This window comes from Dermacentor variabilis, chromosome 2 (genome assembly GCF_050947875.1).
Source record: "Dermacentor variabilis isolate Ectoservices chromosome 2, ASM5094787v1, whole genome shotgun sequence".
NCBI lineage: Eukaryota > Metazoa > Arthropoda > Arachnida > Ixodida > Ixodidae > Dermacentor > Dermacentor variabilis.
The window spans coordinates 83,942,283-83,948,842 of NC_134569.1; positions in this window are offsets into that span (position 1 = coordinate 83,942,283).

Genomic DNA, 6,560 nt, shown 5'->3' on the forward strand with positions numbered 1-6,560 from the left:
TCGAATGAATTCTGGGTTTTTGCGTGCCAAAACTACGATTTTGATTACGAAGCGCATGCGGTTGCGCGGGACTCCGGATTAATTTTAACCACCAGGGGATCTGTATAACTTGACCCCAGTGCGCAGGACATTGGCGTTCTTGCATTTCGCCCCCATCGATATGATGATATCGCGACCTTCGTGGTTAGCAGCGCAACACCATAGCCGCTAAGCAAACCGCGGCGGGTAAGTTCGCGGCGGCAGTAGTGGATCATCAGGGCAATTGCACAAACTGCGCCACGGTCTACACTAGCAAACCTGAAGTCGCTGAACAAGTTGCCATTGCATTGGCACTAACAGACGATAGATTTACAGAAATTTATAGCGACTCGAAAACAGCTATTAGAGCTTTCAATAGGGGAAAAATTGCCCCACAGGCTGCGAAAATAATTAACAAAAGGCAAACAAATGTTACGCGTTTCATTTATTGGTTCCCGGCGCACCTTGGTTCACTTGATGGTATTCCTGTCAATCCAAATGAATCGGCCAACAGCGTCGCCCGCGACCTTACAGACCGGGCCGCTTCTACATATGGTTTTGATTCTGCTGGATTGGAGAACTTACAGAGAGATACCCTCATTACATACAATGAAATTACAAAACATTACTACATGGGAAGGAGGGAGTTTCCACCCCCTCACTATAGACTAAACAGAGCACAAGCAGTTACACTTAGGCAATTACAAACAGAGTCTTATTATTCACCTGCACAAATAAAGGAATGGTATGACATTGCAGACATGAATATTATATGCAAAGCATGCAAAAAGGAGATATGCACGCTTGAACATATGCTCTGGGAGTGTGGGTCGTTCGGCCCTGGCATTTCCCGGAATCGGTTTTTAGGAATGATAAGATCTCCAGATCATATCCCTCAAGTCCTGGCTGTCCAGTACGCCCGTGATAGGGCTAGGAGGCTTGACCTCCCGGTCCCAACATGGGACTAGCCAGGCGGGTGGCAACACCTTGTACAGGACATGAATAAAGTTTTTTCCTGCTCCTCCTCCTCCGCGGCGGGTGCGGTTACTAATAAGGACGAGTGAAGTGTTATATACGTAAGTGGCTATCGATATAAGCTGGCTGTCGAAATAAGTTGACAAACATTTGGTATTGGATTAATCAGGATAAAACTACAGTCGGGATTAGTCGGGACCAGTATATAGGCTAGTTCCTTCCTGTGTTACCCGCCGAAGCTATGTGGAATCCCACCGTCTATTTCTGCACAAATTAGGTTATGTTTAGAAAGGTCAAAGGTCCCGTTTGCGTATGTGGCCTTTACTTTCATGCAACCATAGTAGCAACGCTGGTATTTATGTCGTATATACATTCACTAAGCCAGAGAGGGAGATAGAGCATAAACGCTCATTGATCGAGAATGGCTGTCGTTGCCTCAGTAACGTTGAAGAAAGGCGTTGTAAATTTTATCCGCGACTGGCTGATGCCTGCGGTATAGCTATGCGGAGCGCAATGCTTCATAACCTTCCTGTGACAGGTTACAAACACCGACATAAAAAAAGAAAGAAAGAAAGCAAAGAAGGAGAGAAAAGAGAAAGATCCAGATTAAACTTTTGAATTTGCTAATAGGCAAGTTGCACCCTAATCTGGGGTTTGGAAAGCCAGAGAAGAAGGCGGAAATGAAGCACATGGTGGCGGCGCCGGCTTGAGTTTCCCAGACGCCATAGATCTTGGCAACGTTTGCTCTGGGGTAGAAATTTTTACCACTAAAAATTTATTACGTTGGTTTTAATGGTTAACGATGAACGGGTCGACGTTGACTTCTCGTGAGTAAGGTGGCCTTCAATTTAGTAAAACATTATGAAATCCATGAATCCAAGCTGACGTCGTTGGTGGCACGCTTTTGGGGACGCGAATTCCAACGAGGGAAGCACGTCTTTATATTGGAATCCTGAACTCGGGGATTCAACTCAGTATAACAAGCGATATTAAATAAAATATTCTCTCTCTCTCTCTCTCCTCCGATAATAACAATCCTTATGCAAAGAAAAACAAATGGAGATTTAAGAAAACAAGTAAGTAACCTGTCACAATTTATTTAATGCGGTTCTCATAGAGTGCCTCTTTAATGACGCGATAAACGAGCTTGCTCGGACAGTACAAAAAAACGTATAAAGCGTAGCCTCGACGAAGCGCTGTGCTCCTTGACGTGCTCGCGCTGCTTGGGGCCGTGACAAACGCGGAAATGCGAGAGAGACACGTCGCTCCAACGCTGAAACGCGCTTGTATTCGTGTTCGCGACGCATAACACATTTTTCTGTGTGCACACACTCGAAGCGGCAGGCAGGGAGCCTCGGCCGAAGAAGACGTCGCCGCATGCAAATGCGATTGGTGACGGTTGTTCGCCGTCGTCTTCAGCGCTGCAACGAACGTCGAAACCAAAGCCCGGCGGCTCTAACGTCATGTACTGCACAAAAAAAAAAAAAGTGAAGATGATATCGAGCGACTGGACATGTGTGCAGCGGCTCCGAGAAAGCCGTCTTCACGGATGGCGCCTCTTCGGTACAAGAAGAAAAAGAAACAAATGACGCGATGGACAGATAATGAGGGCGCCGGCTGGCTGTTTATTATTTAAGTGCGACGCATCACGCATCGTTTTCTTCGGCTGGGACACGTGGTTTGAGCGACACTAAATAGAGATATACGCTTAACTATACTAGTCGGCCAGTCTTGACAGCTATAGACTAAACTCCTGACGAATACTTTCCACATTTCTTGTAAGAGAAAGCTTTGCTTATTGGGAAGAACATTTGAAAAAGAAAGAAGGCCGAGCTTAACCAGAATTGCTGAAGCCTTCCCAAGACGTCATGCGTCCGTCAGATGTATTATCGCATTTCCGCCTACTTGGGTCGTTTTTAGTGCTGGAAAAGTCTACAAAATCTGGCAAGTTCACGCTAGTCTTCGAAATTATAATGGAATACTTATTTGTTATTATTGATATCTGTAAGCACTCAACTCGGCCAGATTCTGTCATAATCTACGACGTCACGGAGAACTGGTGCGGGAATTTCAACTATAGCCGCTCGATGAACGGCCTTTTGTTAATGCGTCCTTTCTGGCATGTACACCGATTCCTTTCCCTCTAATATTGACGTATTCGCGATTCCCGGAGTGCAATATATCAATCTATAGCATAAGTTATCATTTAGCTCGAGGATTCCTATCAAGGTAAGTCATGCGACTCATCCTCACAAGAAAAGTACTACGCCACCACCTTATTCATATACGTATATAGTTCGCAATCAGTGTTGTGAATCTCCATTCATAGCTGACATGTTGCAGTATGCTCCCTTATCGAACCTCTCGACTTTCTCTGAAAATGGCCGTTTAGTTTTAGTCTCCGTATTAACTTACACGTAAGCTATATATATATATATATATATATATATATATATATATATATATATATATATATATATATTCGGTCCTCCAATTTGAGTCAATGCAAATGTCTATTTGTCGGCCGAAAGAAGAATTTCGCTGCGTTGTCCCATTTCAGTAATGGCGTGCGCGCGTGTGTGTTATCGAAATTGTGTCGTCATTTCGAATCAAAAAATAAAATTAGTTGCTGAAATTGAATTTCTGTCATCCACGTCATCATGTAAAAATATCTTTTTGCAACACTCGTCCTTAGCAGCTTCTCACCTCGTGCGCTTTTTCCCGACTTCCACGTAAGAAAAGTAAAGTTTTGTCAAGATAACGTACGACAGAATATCGGTTTCAGAGATTCAGAGACGGGTCTTGGTAATTATATCTGTTATGCGTCCTCAGTGGAAGCACCGAGCCTATAATACGACAAGGATTGCTTTAGCATGACGCTTCCAGCGTAGGCTTCCTAGCTCGACACGTCCACGATGGATATGGTTTATAAGCGATATGACATTTCGCATCTTGTAGATATCTAAACACGCTTATAAACAAAAGCTAGAATTCATATACTAACCACACGAAATAACGCCTTCCATGCGCTTAATAAATCGGATAAGGGTGATTCAGCACGCCTCTGGTGCTTCTAGAGAAGGGCGCTCTTTCTCCCGTTTTCATATTGCTGCAATAGGGCACAACATTCAATATATCAGCCGGCGCGCTTGATCGTTTCGCCTCGTTTACACTTGCTCCCCGTTCATCAGAGGAGCCACGACATATCTCCTAAAAGCACTCGGGTTGAATTTCGGGCCACGCTCTCTTTCCAAGCCTATCTCCCCGCATGGCCCATCCCCATATAGGACTCACTCGAATCCACTCCCGAGCAGCAAAGTTGATTTTCGCACGTCCATCGCGTGTGACTTCTCCGTAACCGAAAAGGAAGAGGCCAAAATTAAAAGAGAGAAGCAAAGGCCAGGCGTTCCCGTTTCCTCGCATCTCTGCGTGCATGCACGCACGCACGCAAGCACACGCTCATGCAGCAGCAGCTCACATCGAAAAAAAAAAAAATGAATGCATGAAGTTCAGCGGCGTCAGTTCCGAAGTGGAGCGGCAATGCGATTCTGACGTGCCGTGTCGCGTCGACGCCTGCACGCGCCGTTGCTGCGGCTGTCGCCTGAATGAACAGAAAAAGGGGGGAGAGAGGGGGGAATCCACGCATTTCCCCGCCTCCCGTCCGCTGTCCTTTGCAGGAGCTGCGGCGTCGTCCTCTCTCTTTGCGATCGCAGCGGCGAAGAGTCCAAGTCGCCCACATACGTATACGCAGCACCGCCGGCAGCGCTGTATGTGCCACGCGACTGGGTGTTCGTGGGCCGCGTGCACTATAGCAGAGCCCGCCGCCGCATGCGCGCACACCTCGGCGAACCAAGCGGCGCGTCAGCCCTGCGAATCGATCAAAAGGCGCGGACGCCCCCGCGCGCTCGAGCTCGGGGAAAGAAGTGTCAATCTGGCGCTAAAAAGGGAAGCGGTGGGAGCGAGATTCAGGAAACGGCGCGCGCAGCTGACACGGCGCTGAGGAAAGAAAGTTGTCAGCTTTGTTCACTTCACCGTCCGTTTCACTACGGTTTCGTGGTTTCTTTATTCTTGTTTTCTTTCTTTTGCTATTTTTTTAAAATTCATCTCTCTGTCTAGAACGCGAGATTTCAGCTGGCTGACAGGCACGTGCATAAAGTCAAAGCCGGAAAGGCGGCGGACCGGGAGGCCAAATTTGGAAAATAGGAGGCGGAGATTCTTAATCGTTTCTTTCTTTCATTTTCTTTCTCTCTCTTCTTCGGAGGAGAAAGCCGCCGTTAGTCTGGGGTTCGCGTAGAAAAGCGCTGACACATCAACTCGCTGCCGCTGACTCTACACGGTTGCGACCCGGGCCAGGAAGCGCTGCTGCTGAGTAAACGTTTTTTTTTTTTTCTTCTTCTCCCCTTCCGACCGCGCCTCTCGCCTTCGTTCCCAGTTCTTGTACTGTCGAGAATGTACGACGTCGTAGCCGCCAGATGGCGTTGCTTCGGCGATGTTTTGAAAGGCTTGAAAATATATGTGCCCAGCAAAGGAGGCGTTCACGAAGTATTTGGTTGCTAGATCTCTCTCTCTCTCTCTCTCTCTCTCTCTCTCTGCGTAGCCTAACTGAGACTTAATGCGAGAAGCTATATTGACATCTAACGACCCACCTTTTCGTTTTCGCTACGTAATTGTGGATGCCAAGAACACGATATGGTTAATGCGGCCTACGTTGCTCACGCAAGGCCCACGCGCACCGAACTCCGTGCCTGAAGTTGGTTCAAAGACCCTATAATGACCCCAATATTCATTCGTACTCGTCCGCAAAGTAGACTCTCATATCGCGAGATTGAAACGCGCTAAGCAATGACTTGGCCTGAAAAAACCGGAGGCTTCCTCTTCTGCCTGGCTAGTTGAAATATATACACGATGCAAAAAAAATACAGTAAGTGGAATTCCCGTGCCTGTATCTTCCGTGTTAAGATTAAGAGGAAGAAACGGACTTGGTCAGAACATGTAATGCGTGAAGCAGATAACCGGTGGCCTAATAGAGTTACAGAATGGATGCCAAGGAAAGAAAAACGCAATCAATGACCACCGAGAATTAGGTGATGTGGTGCAATTACTAAAGGTGCGGGGCATAGGATGGAATGAGCTAACCCAAGAAAGGATAATTGGAGATGGCTGGGAGACGCCTTCGTACTGGAACGGACATGAAATAGGCTGATGACGGCAGCGTGTGTTATGAAAGTGCGAACGGGACTAAACAGAGTTCCTTGCCTATAAAACTCGGTTTTGGAACGAAGTCAGAAAGACTGACGAACGCGACTGCGAGTCTGGAGCTACGTATAGACTTCGCGTATTCCATCATCCCGAAACGTTTTGTGTGACTGTGCTCCGCGCAGACGGCCAGGTACCCAAGACCGGCACTCGTTGAAGGAGGGCCGGTGGCTGGGTCTGCCGAAAACGAGAAGCGAGCAGTAAAGCAGCTGGCCGCGGACAGCTGACGATGCCAGCTGCCCAAGAGCAGTGGCCACGTGATCGACGGCGGTGACGCTGCTGCTCACGAGACCCGAATAGCCATTCCACAA